Source organism: Zalophus californianus, chromosome 2 (genome assembly GCF_009762305.2).
Source record: "Zalophus californianus isolate mZalCal1 chromosome 2, mZalCal1.pri.v2, whole genome shotgun sequence".
Taxonomy (NCBI): domain Eukaryota; kingdom Metazoa; phylum Chordata; class Mammalia; order Carnivora; family Otariidae; genus Zalophus; species Zalophus californianus.
The window spans coordinates 56,479,435-56,501,295 of NC_045596.1; the positions used below are offsets into that span (position 1 = coordinate 56,479,435).

A 21,861-nucleotide genomic window follows, 5' to 3' on the forward strand; every position below is an offset into this window, starting at 1 on the left:
CGAACAGTTGTGTTTTCATTTTCATTTGTTTCCATTAATTTTTAAAATTCTTCTTTAATTTCCTGGTTGACCCATTCATTCTTTAGTAGGATGCTCTTTAGCCTCCATGTATTTGAGTTCTTTCCAACTTTCTTCTTGTGATTGAGTTCCAAAGTGTTGTGGTCCAAAAATATGCAGGGAATGATTGCAGTATTTTGGTACCGGTTGAGACCTGATTTGTGACCCAGTATGTGATCTGTTCTGGAGAGTGTTCCATGTGCACTCGAGAAGAATGTGTATTCTGTTGTTTTAGGATGGGATGTTCTGAATATATCTGTGAAGTCCATCTGCTCCAGTGTGTCATTCACAGCCCTTGTTTCCTTGTTGATCTTCTGCTTAGATGATCTGTCTGTTGCAATGCGGGGGGGTATTGAAGTCCCCTACTACTATTGTGTTATTATCAATGTGTTTCTTTAATTTTGTTATTATTTGGTTTATATAATTGGCTGCTCCCATGTTCGGGGCATAAATAGTTACAATTTTTGGATCTTCTTGTTGGATAGGCCCTTTAAGTATTATATAGTGCCCTTCCTCATCTCTTATTACAGTCTTTGGTTTAAAATCTAATTTGTCTGATATGAAGATTGCCACTCCAGCTTTCTTTTGATGTCTGTTGGGAGGATAAGTCATTTTCCACCCCGTCACTTTCAATCTGGAGGTGTCTCTGGGTCTAAAATGAGTCCCTTGCAGACAGCGTATTGATGGGTCTTGCTTTTTTATCCAATCTGATACCCTGTCTTTTGATTGGGGCATTTAGCCCATTTACATTAAGAGTAAATATTGAAAGTTAGGAATTTAGTGCCATTGTATTACCTGTAAAGTGACTATTACTGTATATTGTCTCTGTTCCTTTCTGTTTTATGTTCCTTTTGGACCCTCTCTTTGCTTAGAGGTTCCCTTTTAATATTTCTTGTAGGGCTGGTTTGGTGATCACAAATTCTTTTAGTTTCTGTTTGTCCTGGAAGGTTTTTATCAGTCCTTCTATTTTGAATGACATTCTAGCTGGATAACGTATTCTTGGTTGCATATTTTTCTCATTTAGCAGTGTGAATATATCATGCCATCCCTTTCTGGCCTACCAGGTCTCTGTGGGTAGGTCTGCTGCAAGTCTAGTGTTTCTGCCCTTGTAAGTTACAGACCTCTTGTCCTGAGCTGCTTTCAGGATTTTGTCTTTGTCCCTGAGATTTGTACGTTTCAGTATTATATGTTGGGGTGTTCACCAATATTTTTATTGATTTTTGAGGGGGTTTCTCTGTGCCTCCCAGATTTTGATGATTGTTTTCCTTCCCTCGATGAGGGAAGTTCTCTACTATAATTTGCTCCAATATTACCTTTTGCTTCTCTCTCTCTTTCTTCTTCGGGGATCCCAGTTATTCTAATATTGTTTCGTCTTATGGTATCATTTATCTCTCGAATTCTCCCCTCGTCATCCAGTAGTTGTTTATCCCTTTTTTCTCAGCTTCTTTATTCTCCATCATTTGGTCTTTTATATCACTAATTCTCTTTTCTGCCTCATTTATCCTAGCAATTAGAGGCTCTTTTTTTTTTTTTTAAGATTTTATTTTTTATTTATTTGACAGAGAGAGACACAGTGAGAGAGGGAACACAAGCAGGGGGAGTGGGAGAGGGAGAAGCAAGTTTCCTGCAGAGCAGGGAGCCTGATGCAGGGCTTGATCCCAGGCCCCTGGGATCATGACGTGAGCCAAAGGCAGACGCTTAACGACTGAGCCACCCAGGCGGCCCTAGAGCCTCTATTTTTTATTGCATCTCATTACTAGCCTTTTTGAGTTCAACTTGGTTAGATTTTAGTTCTTTTATTTCTCCAGAAAGGGATTCTCTAGTGTTCTCTATGTTTTTTTCAAGCCCAGCTAGTATCTTTATAATCATTCTGAACAGTAGTTCTGACATCTTACTTAGGTACATACTGATTAGGTCCCTGACAGTTTGTACTGCCTCTTGTTCTCTTTTTTGAGGTGATTTTTTTTTCTCTTGTCATTCTGTCCGGAGAAGAACAGATGAACGAGAGAACAAAATACTAAAATGGCAACAACAACCCCAGAGAAATACACACTAATCAAATCAGAAGAGACTCAAAACTGGGAGGAAAAAAAGAATATAATCAGACAGATGAGAATAGAGCAATACACTGGATTCTGTGTGTATTTTGGTCTGTTTTTTAGAAAACTAGTTCCCAAAATTGTAAAGAAGGAAAAACTTATATATGTACAAAAATTAAATACAGTGAAAGGATAGAATGTAACTGTAAAATGGAAATTAAAAGACAAGAGAAAAACAGAAAAAAAAACCCAACAACAGCAAAAAAAGGGATATAAACAAACAGGGGAAGAGAATAGAGCAATATACTATCTCCTGAGTATATTTTGGTAAGTTTGTTCGAGGAAACTACATCTCAGAATTGTAAAGAAAGGAAAACTTACATATATAGAAATAAAATTAAATACATTGAAAGGATTGGATGTTACTGTAAGATGAAAATTAAAAAAGACTAACAACAACAAAAAAAGAATATGATCAGACAGGTGAATGGAATAGAGCCATACACTAGATTTTGGGTGTATTTTGGTGGTTAGAAGAAACTGCATTTCCAAAATTGTAAGAAAGAAAAAGACTTAAAAAAGAAGTTGATAAAATAAGAAATTGGTTCAAAAAGGAAACAAGAAGAATTAAAAAAAAAAGAAAAGAAAAATTAAAAATTAAAGTTGAAAGACTAAAGAATCATGGGAAAAAAGCCATGAATTCTCTGTGCTGTATTCCCCTAGCTCTGGAGTTTTGCCGTTCTCATTGATCAGTAAACTTGGTCTTGGCTGGATGTTCTTGCTGATCTTCTGGGGGAGGGGCCTGTTGCATTGATTATCAGTTGTCTTTGCCCCAGCTGGAATTGCACCACCCCTGCCAGGGCACCAGACTAAGTAAGTGGTTCTGGATTGTTCTGTGTGGCTTTTGTTCCCTGAAAGCTTTCGGTACAGCTTTAGAGGATGAGGATGAGAATGAGAATGGCGGCCTCCCAGTTTCCTGCCCCAGGGTGAGAACTCGGGGCCCCACTCCTTGGTGCGCCCACACAGAAAAGCAGTCAATCACTCCTATCTCCCTGGTCTCCAGCCACATTCCGTGCTCACCCGGCCTGTGACCAAGTGTTTCTGTCTCAGGCACGCAATCCCGTTTGGAGTCTCCAAACCCTGCAGATTCCTGCAGTGCGCTCCCGTGCCACTTCTCCCAGAGGAGAAAAGGGGGTCTCACAGGTTCTGCCGCTTGTTGGGCCTCTGCTCAGAAAGCACGCCTGACTGTGCCCCGATTCACAGCTTATGGCAACCCTGAGCTGAGAGCCCACTCCTGGGCTCCCCGTTTGCAGCAGGCTTCCCTGCTCTGATGCCAGGGAGCTCTGCTGCACTCAGGCACCTCCAGTCTTCCCTGACCCCAAGGATTCTGAGAGCTCACTGTCCCAGGTAGAGTTCTGTCCCAGGTAGAGTTCTGTCCCAGCTTAGCCACCTGAGCGATGTCCCTCAGTGGAGCAGACTTCTAAAAGTTCCAATTTTGTGCTCTGCTCCTCTATCACTTGCTGGTAGCTGGCTTATGGAGGTTCCCTCCCCCTGTGGTCTGTCTTCCTATGTATCTCCTAGGAGATACTTCTCCACACATCCTACCTTAATGAAAGTGGTTGCTTTTCTATTTGTAGAGTTGTAGCTATTCTCTTCTTAGATCTCCAGTTGAGTTCGAAGGTGTCTAGCTGAATTCCTGGGACCAGACGAAACTAAGGTCTCCTACTCTTTTGCCATCTTGGACTCCTCTCTTAATAAATAAATCTTAAAAAAAAAAAAGAGGAAAGAAGAAAAATTAAAAAAAATCGAAAAGAAAAGAAAATTAAAAAAAGAAAAATCGTGTATTTTGTATACAATAATTGTATATTTTTGCCTCCTTTGTTGTAAATTGACTATATATGCTTGAGTTTATTTCTAAGTTCTCTATTCTGTTGCATTGATTTGTGTGTCTGTTTTTATGCCAATACCATACTGTTGATTACTGTAGCTTTGTAGTATAGTTTGAAATTAGGGAGCATGATACATCTGGCTTTGTTCTTTTTTAAGATTGTTTTGGCTGTTCATGGTTGAATTCTTATAATGGAAGAAGAAAATATCACCCCCCTCCTATACCACATATATACATACTTCCCATTCTGCCAGCTTTCCATATGGTTAGGACTATGTAAACACTGTTGACAATTGAGCCAAGTATGGACTGTAATTTTTAAAAAACATTTTATTTATTTGACAGAGAGAGAGAGAGAGAGCACAAGCAGGGGGAGCAGCAGAGGGAGAGGGAGAAGCAGGCTCCCTGCTGAGCAAGGAGCCCAATGCCGGGCTTGATCCTGAGACCCTGGGATCATGACCTGAGCCGAAGGCAGCTGCTTAACTGACTGAGCCACCCAGGCGCCCCATACTATAATTTTATTTTTCATTTCTTAAACAACTTACAGTGTCTCTGGAAATGTTTTATTTTCTATGTACTCATTGTTCTTTTAATATCCCAGTACTCCCCCAGTTAACCTTTAAAAACATTCAGATTCTTTCACTCTATTTTCTTCAGTAAGTGCCTGTTGGAGTTTTCTGACCTGCTCTATTCTGTCTGTATTGGCTGATGTTATCTAGTCTTGCTGCATAGCTGTTACTTGTGGAATCTCCTTTCATCTTCATTCTGCGGATTCCCCCTTGCATGGCTTTTGGATTGGATTTCTTATTTCTTGGATCTCATGTCCTTTTTCTTGGTTTCCTCCCTTATTTCGGTGGGGCAGATCTGTAAAAACTCCCTAGAAACAGTAAGCAGAATGTAAATATTTTGAGACCTTATGTATATAGAAATATATTCTACCTTCCTACTTGGTATTATTTTTATTATGTCAGTATAGAGTTCTAGGTTGTAAATAATTTTTCCACAGAATTTCAATTTCAATTTATATGGGGTTTAAGCTCCAGTTGTTGAAAAGTCCAGATGCCTTTCTGATTCCTAACTCTTTGTATGAAACTTAGTTTGGTTTTTTTTGTCCCCTGGACCATTGTAGGGTCTTTTCTTTGTACATACAGTTCTGGAGTTTTCATAATGGCATCTTTTGATGTGGGTCTATTTTCATCCAGTGAATTGGTGGTCTCTCAGTCTAAAAAGGCATTTTCAATTCTGGGAAATTTTCTGATTTACCTTGATAAAATATTTTCTTATTTTTCTATCTTTTTGGAATTTCTTTTTCTCGGATATTGGGCATCTTAGACTGGTTCTTGATTTTCTCCTTTCCATCTCTTTATTTTGTATGCTTTGTGTCCCAAGAGATTACTTCAAGTTTATTTTCTATTCTTTCTACTACGTTTTTGATTTCTGCTACCATTTTTTAAAAGTTTCAAGTGTCCCATTTAGTTTCTCTCTTTTTTTTATAGTATCCTATTCTTATTTCACAAAGCAATGTTTTGTTTTTTGTTTTTTTCCCTGTAAGTATTAGTAGTTTTTTTGGAATGGGGTCATTTTTATTCTTCTGGATTATTTATTCTTCAAGTTGCTTTTTTCTATATTAGTGTCTTCTTTCATGTTAGAGGCATCCTGCAAGTGCCTGGTAACCCTTTTGCTTTCTGCTTTTATTTACAAGTAGGATAACTGAAAAGCCAATTGGAAACTGTGTGCAGGTGTGTGAAGGGTGTGTCAACTGTGGTCTTTGTTGAAGGGTGATATGGCTAGGTTGTTTCCCTGAAGAACTCCTAGTATAAATCTTTTTAGGTCTTTGTACATGGGTGGTTAGATTTGTCAGGAAGAGCTCTTCTTGTGTTTGGAGATTATTATCCTGGCTGCATGGTTTTTGGGATCCTGTAGGGGGGCAGTGCAGGGGAGGCTAGGTAGAGGTCTTGACTTTGATTTTTCACACTCATCCAATCTCCCAGTGTTAGTCATGGTACATTTGCCTGCAAGTGTGCCTGATTTCCCAAGCCAGACACCATCTCTGTTTTGTCCTTTTCATAGAATAACTTTAGTTCCTAGTCTTTTCTTAGGATGGGGATAGTATTGAAGTCCACTGTGCAGATTGCAGAGGGGATTTGGGTGTGTAATTTCTTAGACTGTGAAAGTTTTGTTCCATCTTCACTCCCACTTCCAGAGTGTTTTACTTTATTTCTGAACCTTTTGTGGGATCTATGGTATAAATTGGGTTTGGGTTGCTTCTAAGTTTAGGATTAGGTTTCCTTAGGTATGTTAATTCAGTTATTTATTCCTCTACTTTCTAATTTTCAAAATTTTGTTGCCTTCTCTTTCATTCTCTTTGTCCTTCTGGGATTATGATTTTTTAAAAATTCACTTTAGGAGCGCCTGGGTGGCTCATTCGGTTAAGTGTCTGCGTTCAGGTCATGATCCCCATCTTGGGATCGAGCCCATGTCGGGCTTCCTGCTCAGCAGGGAGTCTGCTTCTCTCTCTTTCTCCCTCTGCCCCTCCCTACCATTCGTTCTCTCTCTCAAATAAATAAAATCTTGAAAAAAATTTAAAAAATCGCTTTATTATCATTTTGAGCACGGAGTGGAAACTAGTAGTCCACCACCTTCAACTATCACTCTTCAAAATAGTCTTATTATAAATTCTAATTCATTCTATTGCCACATTCTGTTACGTATCAACAGTTGTATGATGTCTCTTAAGTGAAAGGAAATTATGTCTCTGTTAAATTACTCCATTTTTTGAGTTGTTTTTGTTTCAGTGATGTATTAATAGGTAGTGAGTTTAAAGGTCCTTTTTCCAACTAACAGGGTTTAATAACTTATTTTTACAAGGAAACAGATTAATCCATATTTGAGCTGTAAAGAACTATCTTTTTTTATTATTTATTATGAGTCTTCACTGATTTTCCACATTATTCAGGTTATGCTTCTGAAGTATGTTTTAGCAAATCTCATTTAAATCTTTAATGTCTTTGACTTTAATTATTAATTGGTTAAAATTTATTTCTAAATCAGGAATGATCTGTTTTATTTAAAAACTAATAAAAACCAGTCAACTGCATTGGGAATTATATATATATGTTTTTAAGGATTTATTTTATTTGAGAGAGAGAGAGAGCAGGGGGAGGGGCAGAAGGAGAGGGAGAGAACCTCAAGCAGACTTTGAGCTGAGCACAGAACCTGGTGTGGGGTTTGATCCCACGACCCTGAGATCATGACCTGAGTAGAAACCAAGAGTCGGACGCTTGGTCCGCTCAGTTGGAGTGACTGAGCCACCCAGGTGCCCCTGAAATTATGTTTATAGGAGAAAATGATTTATAACTTTTGTCTTCATATCTCTGATATCTTTCTCCAGGTCCAGTAAATAAAAGAAATAAAGTTTTTTCCCATTTTCCTGGATACTTTATCATTTTTCGTAGGCAATCATGAGCTTCCTTATTTTTCTTAAGACTATTTAATGTGTTGGGACACCTGGGTGGCTCAGTCAGTCAAGCGTCTGCCTTCAGCTCAAGTCATGATCCCAGGACGAGTCCCAAATCAGGCTCCTTGCTCAGCAGAGAGCCTGCTTCTCCCTCTCCCTCTGCTGCTCCCCCTGCTTGTGCTCTCTCTCTCGTTGACAAATAAAATCTTTAAAAAAAAAAAAAAAGACTAATGTGTTGAATTTCTTAAAAATGCTATGGTTTTGAACTTTAAAGTATTCTACAAATATGATCAAAGCTTTCTGTTAGAATCACTGTTTATTAAAGAATAAACCATAGAGTATAAACTATATATTTTTTCATTGAATAAAAGGCCTGTATTTATTCATTGTGAATGTCTATGTGGTTTTATCCAAAAGAATACATCTATAGGATTAGCAAATAAATGTGGAGCTCATAGAAGATTTCACGAAAGTGAATGTTCTTGTAATAGCCTGAGAGAAAGGAGACAGATTAGGGCAGGAGTTCTGTATCTGGGTTTATGAACAGGTTCTAGTGCCTCCCTGAATTCCTGTATGTAAAATACTTGGTCTCTTATGTCTCTAGAGAAAGTTTATAAATGTCTTTCAGATTATCAGAGGCACAAAAACATTAAGAACAAGAGGCAAAAAAGTCAGTAATGAAAAAAATGTTGTTTAAGTGTTTAAGAACATTGTGGGAGGTGTATTTCTATATTATGTAGCTCAGAGATACGTCTTAGGCTCACATTCACTGCTTTAGGTTTATTTTTGTTTTTGTTTATTGAAATACAATTTATAAACAGTGAAATCCTCAGATCTGAGGTATATAATTTGATTAATTTAGACAAATGTATCCTCTTGTGTAACCCATACCCTTTTCAAGACCCAGAACATTTTCATGACCCCAGAAGGTACCCTAACTTTTTAAAGTAAAATCAAAGTCCATTCTTTGTAGCCCTTTGATATAAGGATGCATTCTTTTTTTTTTTTTTTTTTTTTTAAGATTTTATTTGTTAGAGCATGGGCGAGAGAGAGTGAGCGAGAGTACAAGCAGTGGGAGCTGCAGGCAGAGGGAGAAGCAGGCTCCCTGCTGAGCAAGGAGCCCGATGTGGGACTCGATCCCAGGACCCTGGGATCATGACCTGAGCTGAAGGTAGCCGCTTAACTGAGTGAGCCACCCAGGCATCCCATAAGGACGCATTCTTTGTAGCCCTTTTACATACGTTCCCCTTCATTCACTTCATGCAGTTCTGGAGAATCTGTTAACTAAATGAGTTGCTCAGCATTTTTTTTTTTTTTCCAATTAAGCTCAGTGTCCAATGAGGGGCTTAAACTCACAACTCCAAGATCCAGTCTTACACTCTACTGACTGAGCCAGGTAGGCAGCCCATAAATTTCATTTTATTTTATTATTTTTATTTCTTTTTAAGTAGGCTCTATGCCCAACGGGTCTCAAACTCATGACCCTGAGATCAAGAGTCACACCCTCTACCAACTGAGCCAGGCTGGCATCCCTTGAATTGCTCAGCTTTTATAGGGGAAGAACAAATAGTCTTCTACGGTCTGCTGATCACCCTTGCTGCTAATTCTCCCCATTGGACAACACAGCCTTTTTTTTTTTTTTTAAGGTTATTTACTTACTTTAGAGAGGGAGAGAGAGCAAGTGCGAGTGAGGGGAAGGGCAGAGGGATTGAATCTCAAGCAGACTCCCTGCTGAACTGGGGGGCCTGATGTGGGGCTTAATCCCAGACCCTGAGACCATGACCCCAGTCGAAATCAAGAGTCAGATGCCCAACTGACTAAGCCACCAGGCGCCCCTGGACAACACAGCCTTTTAAACTGATGATCTTTTAGGTGAGCAAAGCACTGAGATGACACTTAAGTACTTCACCTCCTAGGTTCTTAAAGAAATTAGCTCATGTGAATTGTTATAGTTAATCCTGTTACTTAACCCACAGTGGTTAATCAACATCTGATATAATGAGTGAAAGAACTTTAATAAACTTTCCTAAAAATAGTAGTTCAAGGAGTAGCAACTTCTAGAAAGATTAACAATTATTGATCATTTATTGCATTAAGAGTAGCTTCTGAAAAAATACCCACATGAATAAGAGGTGTAGGACCAGCTCTTAAGCACATGGTAATAAGGGAGACAGACTGTAGCATATAATTTTTCAGTTTGGTAAATACAGAAATAGAAGACTGCACAGAGTACAGTATCACCAGGAGGAAGGCATGGTTAATTCTTTAGGGGTTGGTCAAGGGCAGTTTCTCTGGGAAGGTACTTGACTAAGTAGGTTTATGTGTGGATAATTGAGAGAATCAGTTATATCAGCCAACTTCTAATTTTCCACCTGTCAGTACCTTTAGTGATCCTTAAAATGGATAGAGACTAGAGATTTGGTAGAGATTTGGGGGCCCTTCTTGAGAAAATGAATAAAAACTTATGAATACAAAATTCGGTAGCAAAGTAAATATTTTGAGTAAAAATACCACAATAAATTACATACTTAATAAAACAAAGTCAATGAATATCACAAAATATAGAAAAATAACATTTTTAAAAATTAACTGCCTGATATACCTTAATATATTTTTACTTAACATTTTTTGGTTGCATACTTTCAGACCTCTTGTCAACACTTTGTAAAATAGGGTTACTGTTTTCTATTGAGAGAATGGAAGGATTATTTCCTCTTTCTTCTAGCATGACTGATCAAAATGTGTTGTTTATTATTATTATTGATAGCTTCCAAGAGTCAGAGTTATAACTCATTGCGAATATCATGTACTATTTTAAGATTGTTGTCATATTTGAGTATATCTCTACTAAGTTTCTCCCATAGGTGATATATATTACAGTGTTCTTATGTTTCTGCCAGTATCCTGTGGAGCTCATATCTAGATGACTCTTGATCCTGTGCATTAGTGTAAATGACACCAGATAAGGCAGTGCTTGGGTGATAGGAATATTCCTGGTAGTCATTCCTATACCTAGACTGGTGGTAATTTAATCATACATGGAAGTGATTGAGAACTACACGTATCCTGTGAAACCTAAATACATCTCCCACCTCAACCTCCTTTTAGCGAAATACCCAGAACACTGCATTAACCAAGGATGGAGCAGGAGTTAGAGAAAGCAGTCTTACCACTTGCAATTAGCTTACTTTTGCAACTTTTTGTGAAAACATATGACCATGGGAGCACATTGTTAGGACTCCTTCTTGCACTTGGAAGGGACCCTGCCATTGAGGATCCCTGAAGTTTAAACTGTTATGTCAGGGTAAATCCAATCCTACAGTCTCAAGCTGTAATTTTGTGCTTAGACCATTCCATTTGTTAATTGACTACCAAAAATGTTAGTTTAAAGGAAAATATGTATACCACCATACATATGTAGTAATGTAGTATGTGCTATGCTACTTATATCTGTTAAGACTGAACCTAATTTTATAAGCCCAGAATATGAATTTAGCAAACATTGCCAAAATATTTGCTTTACCTTACTATTTTTGGCCTGGAGTCCTTTATTGGTTTGGTTCAACAGACATTTATCGAAGATCTAACCTATGCCTTCTGCTAGGTTCTGGAGATGCAGTGTTGACTTAGAAGTAGTTCTTGCTTTGAGAAACTCATAGTACATTGTAAAATAGAGACGCATGATAGTGACCTATGTGAACACAGAGGAGGCTTCGTTAATCCAGTTTAGGCTATCAGGGAAGCCTCCTGAGGAAAATGATACCTGAATTAATTCTCTGGGGATGACTAGACATCCAGTGAAAAAAGAAAGTTCAGTTAAAAGTATATGAGATAAGGAGAGTAGGCTCTGATTTTAACTTCATATTTTTTTCCTAGTTAGGCTGGTTTTATTATAAGAATTTAATTTCCTAGCATTTAGACCACAAAACTGCTATATTTTGCATTGTACACCTATTGCTTTACTACTTTGTATTTGTAGGCAAATGATAGACAACAGGAATTGTAGGTGAGCCTTTGCTCTTAGTGTTAACTTGAGATCTATATCTGATATAAAAATTGTTCCAGGGGACAAATGGTGGCTCAGTTGGCAGAGCATATGACCTTGATCTTGGGGTCGTGAGTTTGAGCCCCATGTTGGGCATGGAGCCTACCGAAAAAAACCAAAAAAAAAGATTGTTCCATTACTGCCAGGGCTGCAGACTTGGTCCTTTATTGCATCCTTTAAAATGGGTCATAGTATTGGATTAAATACCAGGGTAATTCTGCTGTTTTGCTTTGGAAAAAAAGAAAAAAAGAATCCTATTATTACAAGGAAGTGCTTATTAGCTTTTAAAGTATGATTAAATAACTTTAAAGTATGGGAGGATATGGCAACCTCTTCAGTTATTAAAAATATATATATATATATGAATACATCACAGAGATGAAAAGTATAGTGTAGAGGCTCCTGGGTGGCGTCTGCCTTCAGCTCAGGTCATGATCCCAGGGTCCTGGGGTCGAGCCCCACATTGGGCTCTCTGCTCAGCAGGGGGCCTGCTTTTCCCTCTCCCGCTGCCCCCTGCTTGTGTTCCCTCTCTCCCTGTCAAATAAATAAATAGTCTTAAAAAGAAGTACAGTGTAGAGAATATAGTCAATAATTTTGTAATAACATATGGTGAAAGATGGTGACTACACTTACTGTGAGCATTGAGTAACATATAGAATTGTTGAATCCATATGTTGTACACCTGAAACTAATATAACAATGTATGTCAATTGTATTTCAATAATAAAAAAACTGTAAAAACTAATTCTTCCCTTCCCCCCCCTCAGTGGGAGGAGTAAGCTTGTTTAACATTGCTGAGATGTCTTGCTTTGATTGACCAGTTTTTAAACCAAGGTTTAAGTAGGGCAGGACTACAAAGGGCCCAAGATTGAAAATGAAATTTTGTTACCCGGATTAGGAATAACCCAGATCCATCTGCTACTTACGTTGCAGTTAAAATCTTTTAGATTTGTTGTGCCAAATAAAGACAGAGGATCAGTTTTTTTTTTCTTTAATATTGGGACCAACTGCTCCTTGCAATAAGGACAGTTTTTTCTCCCCTTTCAACATCATTATTTAAAGTTAAATAAACATTTGTTAGGTGTCTGTTACATCCCAGGTTCTGTGTTAGGTACTAGGGATTCAAGGGTGACTAAGACATGATCTATATTCTTGACTAATTCACATTCTAGTGTAAAATGCAAACAAATAAGCAAGAGAGGGAATGATTTAACCCTTTATGGATTAGTGTAAGTGTGGCAGTACAATTGCAATGGTCTGAATGTGTATCCCCAAATTTATATGAACTCCTAATGCCCAATGTGATGGTATTAGGAGGTGAGGCCTCATGACTGGGGTTAGTGCCCTTATTCAAACAAACAAACAAAAAACCACAAAAAACAAAACAACCCACAGAGATCCCTGGCCCCTTCCACCATATGAAGACGCAGAGAGAAGTGGGCAGGCAGCAACCGCAGAAGAGGGCCTTCACCAGTACCTGACAATGTTGGCTCCCTGTTCTTGTACTTTCAGCCCCTAAAACTGTGAGAACTAAACTTGTATTGTTTATTAGCCACTCAGTCTGTGATATTTTGGTACAGCAGCCTGAACAGACTAAGACAGGGATAAAATGAGGATTGGTGTTTTATTTATACATACTCATATACATATGTGTATACATGCATGTAAACGTGCATATACATATAGTCATTCATTCCCTGAACATTTTAAAGCTGTCAGTTCCTATACTGCGCATATGCTGTGTGACAGCTACCTTAAAACTAAGTTGCTTTAAATGTATTGTCATAATAGTCCTACATAATTGGTGATACTGATCTCCAGTGTACTATCTAAAAAAGAACAAACACAAAAATACATAAGGTATTATAGGTACTTTAAGCTACAGTGAAACACGAGAGAATAGACAGTTTTTCCTGGGCGGTTAGGAAAAAATTTTATAAAAGAAGTGATGTTTAAGCTCCCTAGAGTTGTCTTGGTTGAAATACCAGTATATTTGGAATTATTGCCAACTCAGTTGCTAGATTGATGTTCATTCTGAGCTCTGCACAGGCAAAATTCACTTTCTTCCCTTTAACAGTGCAGTAAATTGTATAGGATTCTGAAAATGGAGTCACTGCCTTGCATGGAAATCACCCAGATGTTTGCCTCTGGGCACTTCCTAAAATCTCTTGCGGTTTCAGTACCTATTTACTGACTGGAATAATGAACTTAGTGCTGGGCAAAGGAAACTGCTGCCAATATACGACTCAAAAGCTCAGAGGGTGATTGAAGATGAGTGATTAAACTTTAGTGTCTTCGCCTGTAGTTGAGATAATGCCTTAGATCACTTCACAGGTGTAGAAACTAATTGGCCTTTGTGTGTGAAGTGCTTTATTATTTTCTAAGGATTAGATTGTAAAATGTGGGGCATTAAATAGTGAATTGACCAACCCTCTACCTGTTCTTATATGAAGTCACTGAGTTATACTTTATAAAGTTGTAAATGTTGTGAACCTACTTTACACTGAGGGGCAACCCAGTTATCAGTTTAATATACTGGTAAAATATTCCCTAATAATGTGTTAAAGAGCAAGATGTTAAAATACGGAAGAAAAGTTTCCATGACTAAAGATGTTTGGGAAGCCCTGGACTAAATCATAAACAATTTTCTTTACTACTATAAGACTTCTCATAGCTTATAAAATACTCATTTAATAATACACTAGTGCATCTTTTGGCACTGTGCTAACCAGTGAAATTAGCAAAATTATCTGTTACCTTTAGTCTGATCTTTCCTCTAGAGCCTGAGTTTTGTAAATACAGTTGCCTACCTAACATATCCATATGAATGTCTGATAGATATCTCAAATTAATATGTCCAAAACCCTCCATAAAGGGCCTATCTTCTACCTACTTGAGACTAAAAACCTAGGTATCCTTGATTCGTCACCACTTTCCACAAATCTTGAAATCCGATAGTGAGTCTTGTTGGTTCTACCTACAAATATTGGAATCTTTCTTCTTCTTTCCATCCCCACCATGAGAGTAGAGATCTTGTCTTTCTTGTTCAGTGCTGTGTCTCAGCGCTTAGAAGAGTGCTACTTAGAACATAGGTGATGGTCAGAGTATGTAATTTGGACGTGCATGAAAGAAACTGACTTATTGAGGTGGTGAGAAGCATTTTTTTTTCTAAAATCTTATTTATGTGACAGAGAGAGATAGTGAGAGCAGGAACACAAGCAGGGGGAGTGGGAGAGGGAGAAGCAGGCTTCCTGCTGAGTGGGGAGCCCGATGTGGGACTCGATCCCAGGACCCTGAGATCATGACCTGAGCTGAAGGCAGACGCTTAACGACTGAGCCACCCAGGCATCCCAGCATTTTTTAATAATAAAGATTATTCTTTGAAAAATGTAAAAGATGGAACTATAATTCACACACCATAAAACTCGTCTTTTAAAGTGTACAGTTTAGTGGATTTTAGTGTAATTTTTTAAGATTTTATTTATTTATTTGAGAGAGGGAATGAGATAGAGCATGAGAAGGGGGAGGGTCAGAGGGAGAAGCAGACTCCCCGCTGAGCAGGGAGCCCGATGCGGGACTGGATCCCAGGACTCCAGGATCATGACCCGAGCCGAAGGCAGTCGCCCAACCAACTGAGCCACCCAGGTGCCCCGGATTTTAGTGTATTAACAAAGTTGTGCAACCATCCTGGCTATCTAATTCCAGAACATTTCATCACACCCCAGAAGAAACCTTGTATCATTAGTAGTCACTCTTCCATTTCTTCCTCTCCAGCCCCTATTTTCTGTCTCTACGAATTTACCTATTCTGGACATTTCATATAAATGGAGTCATATGGTATGTGATACTACATATTTTGTGTCCGAGTTCTTTTCACTAGCATAGTATTATCAAGATTCACTCATGTTATAGCATGTATCAGTGGGCATGTCCTAGGCCAGGTTTTTTAGATTTTCTAATAAGATTTTATTTATTTGCCAGAGAGAGCACGAGAGAGCGTGAGAGTACAAGCAGGGGGGAACCACAGGCAGAGGGAGAAGCAGGCTCCCGGGGGAGCAAGGAGCCTGATGCAGACTCGATCCCAAGACTCTGGGGATGACCTGAGCTGAAGGCAAAAGCTTAACGGACTGAGCCACCCAGGCATCCTTTTTTTTTTCTTCTTTTTTTAAAGATAGACTTTTTCTGTCACTGTATCTCATCAACATTTGTTTAAATCTGTTTTTTTATTGAAGTATAATTGACATATAATATCCTCCTAGTTTCAGATGTATTCTCATCAGCTTTTTATTTTATTTTTTTTAAAAGATTTTATTTATTTATTTGACAGAGAGAGACACAGCGAGAGGGAGCACAAGCAGGGGGAGTGGGAGAGGGAGAAGCAGGCTTCTCGCCGAACAGGGAGCCTGATGCGGGGCTCGATCCCAGGACCCTGGGAACATGACCTGAGCCGAAGGCAGATGCTTAATGACTGAGCCACCCAGGGGCCCTCAGCTTTTTAATCTTACCAGAATTCCTCAATTTCTGGTCTACTGATAGCCTTCTTTCTTGCTTTCTAGCAATGTTAAGGACTTTTTACTTTCCTAACATTAATGATAGCAGCAATAGTACCACTAATAACAGTGACTTAAAAAGAATGTTAGACATGGGGTGTCTGCGTGGCTCAGTCGGTTGAGAGTCCCACTCTTGGTTTTAGCTCAGGTCATGATCTTGGGGGTTCTGGGATGGAGCCCTGTGTTGGGCTCCATGCTCGGTGGGGAGTCTGCTTGAGATTCTCTCTCTCCCTCTGTCCCTTTCTCTCCCTTCCCCTGCTTGTGTGTGTGTGCTCTCTCTCTCTCTCTAAAATAAATAAATCTTTTTAAAAAAGAAAAGAATGTTAGGGTTAGGGAGAAATGTAAGTAGGTATGTTTGTTCAGATTGCTCACTTTCTTGGATGAAGATGATCTTTTTGATACTCATAGCTTTTAGCCTATAGCCTTTAGCTTTATTATTTTTAGAGCATGTTCTCCTTGATTTTGGTAATTTCTAACTTTTTTTGCTGGCACACATCTGCCTTTCTGAAAGCATTATTATGTTCGGCAACTTTGAGAGAAATTGCTCTCTGGCGGGATTTTATTTTTTCTTAATGGTAGTACTAAATATTCATATAAATTAGAAGAGATAGGAGGAGAAGAAATGGAATTAAGTAGTTTGAAGATTGTTTTGAAAATGTGCCTGATACTCAGTTTGAATTAGTCTTGTGCTTTTTCATAAGTGGTTTAATTAAACTATGGTGATTTAGGAAGAAAATTGTTAGAAATAATTGGATAGAAGATAAAGATAAGTATCATGTAGTCTTTGGTAGTGGGTAAAAGAATGGGCTTTAAAGATTTAAATCCTAGATTTAAATTCTGGCTCCTTTATCTACCACTCTTACAATCTTGAGCAAATTATGTAAGTTCTTTAAGCCTCAGTTTTGTTATCCATAAAATAAAATAATAGCCTGTACATCGTAGAGTTAAAAGGATTAAATGAGATGTTACATGTAAAATACTTCTGAGCACAAAGCCTGCAGCAAATGTTAGTTAATATATCATATATGTATAATATATATATGAAATAGATAATATATGTTATATAATACATTCATCATTACTATTCTGATGTAGGAGTTCTTAACCTGAAGTTCATTGAAACTATCAATTAACAACTGTTTATCAAGTACCTGGTCTTTAGTATTGGACTTAGACCTATGGAAATAACAGGTTGGTACCTAGAGGTGGTGCAAAGAGAACAAATATTAGTGGAGTTCTTACCACAGGGTTCAGTAGTAAGGTAGATATTATTATTCCCATTTTATAGATGAGGAAGCTGAGGCTTGGTAATGTTAAGAACCTTTTTAAGATAATTGTCATGTTCTTCAGTGTCAGTAAAACATACAGATAACCTTCTAACCCTTGCTAGTGGCCCTGTTTTGAGTTCTCTGCGTATCTCCCCCCTGCCTCATTTCCTTTAGCCTTAAGATTCTCTTGTCCAAATTTGAAAATATCAACTTCATTGATAGTTGGATTGGACAATAAAGGATTAAAATTAAGGGTAATAATGGATGTGACAGTGTTGAGATGGTAGGAAATGGTTTATGGGAATTAACCTAGGTGTCACTGTGGGAACTAATCTATTCTTTAGGTTCTCAAAGAGGAGATAAATAATGCTGTTGAAACTTAGAAAGGGTAGATCAAATTGGATGACTAATTAAGTATAAGGAAGGTGGATTTAGGGTTTTCCCTTAGGAAAATCAACCTGTCTTGCTTTAGAAATTGATTGGCCTGACTTGTGTCAGGACAACCCTGATGTTTATAGCAGCAAACTGTGGAAAGAGCCAAGATGTCCACTGACAGATGAATGGATAAAGAAGATGTGGTGTATATATACAATGGAATATTATGCAGCCATCAAAAGGAATGAGATCTTGCCATTTGCAACGACGTGGATGGAACTGGAGGGTATTATGCTGAGTGAAATAAGTCAATCAGAGAAAGACATGTATCATACGACCTCACTGATATGAGGGAATTCTTAATCTCAGGAAACAAACTGAGGGTTGCTGGAGTGGGGGGGGTGGGAGGGATGGGGTGGCTGGGTGATAGACATTGGGGAAGGTATGTGCTATGGTGAGCGCTGTGAATTCTGTAGGACTGTTGAATCACAGACCTGTACCTCTGAAACAAATAATACATTGTATGTTAAAAAAAAAAAAGCAGGAAGGGAAAAACGAAGGGGGGGAAATTGGAGGGGGAGACAAACCATGAGAGACTCTGAGAAACAAACTGAGGGTTCTAGAGGGGAGGGGGGTGGGGGGATGGGTTCGCCTGGTGATGGGTATTAAAGAGGGCACGTACTGAATGGAGCACTGGATGTTAATATGCAAACAATGAATCATGGAACACTGCATCAAAAACTAATGATGTAAAATGTATGGTGATTAACATAACATAATAAAAAATTTGAATATGAAAAAAAATTAATTGGCCTTCTGGTGTGAATAAGAGGACTGACTGACCAGGACAAACAATCCTGAATCCTGGTTTATTTGGAAAGAAAAGACCTCAGGGTAATGCCATGAATTATCAGTTCAACTCCCTTATATGTAATGTATCATTCACATTTTAATCAGAAAGCCCCAAATTCTCATAAAGTTATACTGTGTTAGGAGCCATACAAGAATAATTAGCAGTTAGAATCCTTGTTGTCTAAGACTGAAAATGTGCATAGCTATTTTCATGCATTGTCAATGGGATTGTAAAAGGGTACAGCTTATTTGGGGAAAAATAGCTTATATAAAATTTAAAAATGTGAATGTCCTTTAGCACAGCAATTTTATTTTTAGTGATTTATCCTTCATATATGCATGTGCAGGAGGATACTTACTTCAGTGTTGTTTGTAATAACAAATGACTGGAAACAACCTAAATGTTTATCATTAAGTGACTAAGACATATTATACATTTATATAAGGAAGTACTATTCAGTCTTAAAAAGAATAAGTTAGATCTAGTTCTGTCTTAATATACAACCATCTCCTGGATATGTTTACTGAAAAACATTATTTAGTATAGCATGCAACAATTGTGTAAAAACAAAAACAGGCCCAGGTGTTCTTTGCCTTGTTTAGACATAGACTCTTTGGAAGGATATACAAGATATTTCTTCTGAGATTCTTCTGACACACAGATTTCTTCTGAGGAGGGTGGGGTGGAAGGGCAGCATACTTTGTGTTATTGAAAATGTTTTTGAATATTTGCATCAAATGTCTTAAAATGCCATATGAGATATATGCATTTGGCCATACATTGTTATTATGAGATCTTGTACTCATCGATGAGGACTTTTGCATATATGCTTTCATATTTGTGCTTTTGAACTTGAGGACTCTGTCAGTTGGTCTTTTGACTTAGGAATGGGGAGCAGTACTGACTACCCCTTCCAGGGTAGGGTGGATCCTGGTAGAAGTTTCAGGTTGAAAAAGCTGAATGTGGTTTTTAAAAAGAATATTTAGAAAATATTGAAATGGTTAGGTTATTCTGCCTGAATAAAGCAGAAAGCTTAGAGAGAAAGAAAATTAAAGGACTTGAGAACATTTTGGAAGTTTGAATGTACATGGAAAAGAGGAATGGAGAAAGGAGTCAACAGTTTCCAAGGAACTAAAATCATTTTATAAATATTATCTCATCTCTTAAATTATAACCTTTTGTAAAAAGTTATTTTCTAGACTTTCAAAAAACAAAATAAAGAAATTGAAGCCCAGATGATAATTTGTGGTTTTCTAAGTAACATAAGAAGAAAATAGCAAAATGAGGAATAGAACCTTGTTTCTTGATTTCCAGTCTAGTCCCACAATTAGCATTAGATCATCTGAACCTTGTTATGGGAATAGCATGAAAAAACAGAACAAAAATTTTAAAACTTCTTATGTAAACTTGATGTGTAAAAGTAAGGTTATATTTTCCCCCTATCCAGTCTTAGGAGAAGAGGGTGGGAATAGTGGTTGAATCCAGCTTTGGATATTGCTCTACCATTTCCTTTGTTACTCTGTCATTCTGGTTCAGAAACAGGAAGGACAATGAAAAAAACTAGCATTTTATGTGCACAGCATTTTACAGTTTTAAAAACTTTTTCACATATATTTTCTCATTTTGCAGCAGATCTGTCATATAGGTAGTGGTGATGTTTTGTTATTTTTATTAGGCTTTCACTGTTTAAGAAAGAATAGACTCAAGAAGGTTGGGGTATTTGCCTGAGAAAACATAGCTGGCCCTCACAAAATCGAACTCAGATTTTTTTTTCTTTCTACTCAAGAATAAAGTCTTATGGGGTAGATTTACTTAGCTTTGTGGAAGACCAATTCTGGATGGCACATCAATCAAAAAACATTTGGAAGCCTAAAATTTTGTGGCTGAGTGATTCAATAAATAGATGGTTTTGGGGGGCAGGTGAGGCTCTGACCTTCCTCTTGAGTGCAGGCACAACTGATGTTCCTGTAGCTCATGTACTTTGCCAGCCCTTTTCAGAATAGCGTGTCCCATCCTCAGTTGCTGTATTAGTCTGAAGAGTGGCTAATTAAGGGGAGTGTACTTAACTTACACCCTGCCTGAAGACATGCACCAGATTAGTCACAGGAGAGTTATTTTTGTAATTAATCACACATAAATTAGTGAAATGTCTTTGTTGTTTCTCACACTAAATTTTGATAAACAAAGGGTGAGAAGAGCAGGAAAATGAAGTAAGTCTCAAGCTTAGTGTAGCCATAATGATCTTTTCTGTGTTTTTGTATTTTAGAGATGCTAGGAGAGAATTTGGTGTTTAATGCATTATCTGACTAAACTGAAGAAGAGTTTCTGTACTCTACTGTTGGTCCAGGGCCTGACTGTGTCTAATGTTTGACATTTGGATTTACTTTGAGAGCATTGGAAAACCACTGAGTGTGGTTTTTTTTTTTTTTTTTTTTAAACCACTGAGTGGTTTTAAGCAGAGGAGTAATGTCTGATCAGGGCTTTTAGAGATACCTTGACTGTTAAGTAGAGATACCTGGCAGGGAGAGGGGGCAGTGTTAGAGTTGAAGAACCTCAGTTTACTCCAGTTGAACACCTGAGACGAGACCGGTTTAAAGGAGAATGCCATTGCCTTAGAAATGAAAAATACTTGTCATTTGATTGGATATTTGGGTTGATTGGTAGATTCTTAGTTTATCTCAGGATCCTCAGTACTTTTTGGAAAGCATATCAAGTGACTATAATATGTAAGCAACATTGAGAACTACCCTTTACCTTGGGGAAGACAGGAGAGATCATGGGATTAAGCTTGGGAGAAGGGGTAGTGAGTGAAAAGCTATGGAGAGCTTGGAAAGTATAACTATTGTTCATCTATTCTTTTTGGAATTCCTCTTTCGTATGTATAAGCTCACATGTCTGAATGTTTTGGTGGTATGGATTTAGTAACATTAAACTTTACAGAGTTGCCACTTACCCAGCCTCCTCTAATTCATTCTTAACTGTTCCTTTTTTATATGAAGAGAAGAAAAGGGAAGTATTGAGAAGGGATGACTGGGATATAATACAGTTTGATAAGAATTTGATAGCATTAATAGAAAAATCTATCTCTTAAAAACTCTTAAAACCATTTCTAAGACTAGTTTCATTTGACCCATTTAAAAAATGCATGTGTGTATCCACACGAATTCAGAAATTTGAGCAAGTCAGCCATATTAATGTCTAGCTACTTACCTGCATATGTGAAATTCTGGATTAAGATTGCTGTTGCTTCCTATAATTGGGCAGAACATGTAGCTTCTCTTTCTCACTCTAGGGTTTTTATGTTTTATTGACATAAAACTATCTTTAAT

At 37.8% G+C, this 21,861-nt stretch overlaps 1 protein-coding gene across 1 annotated transcript in view; it reads left to right on the forward strand.

Annotated features, from left to right (window-relative positions):
• Positions 1-21,861, forward strand: part of MOB1B (MOB kinase activator 1B) — a 61,600-nt gene that overhangs the window by 17,172 nt on the left and 22,567 nt on the right. The gene's annotated exons all lie outside the window — the stretch shown is intronic.